A 300-nucleotide genomic window follows, 5' to 3' on the forward strand; every position below is an offset into this window, starting at 1 on the left:
GGGAAGCGGGTGCAGACCCCCACCACGCTGAGCAGCGTGGAGAGGTGGGGAGCGGGGGCACGGGCTGTGCGGACCCCCGTAGTTAAACCACGGGCGCAACAAAAGGGTGGCCGATGGGCAGAAATGCCCAGAGGTGCCGAGCCGCCCCGTGCCAGGCGGGCACCCCATGGCCGAGCATCCTGGTGGGTTTGCAGGAAGGCTGCCCACGCTGCAGCTTCGCCATCACCACAGCAGGGGGAAGCGGCCAGAGCTGCCATGCCACGCTCAAAAATGCCAGAAGAGGAGCCGGGAAGCACTGCT

General features: G+C 67.3%; 1 protein-coding gene across 1 annotated transcript in view; it reads right to left on the reverse strand.

The window, feature by feature from the left end:
• The window catches only part of LOC103924848 (scavenger receptor class F member 1-like), a gene marked incomplete at its 5' end in the record, with an annotated part of 10,160 nt that overhangs the window by 6,434 nt on the left and 3,426 nt on the right, over nucleotides 1-300 (reverse strand).

Source organism: Pygoscelis adeliae, unplaced genomic scaffold (assembly GCF_000699105.1).
Source record: "Pygoscelis adeliae isolate BGI_AS28 unplaced genomic scaffold, ASM69910v1 Scaffold331, whole genome shotgun sequence".
Classification (NCBI taxonomy): domain Eukaryota; kingdom Metazoa; phylum Chordata; class Aves; order Sphenisciformes; family Spheniscidae; genus Pygoscelis; species Pygoscelis adeliae.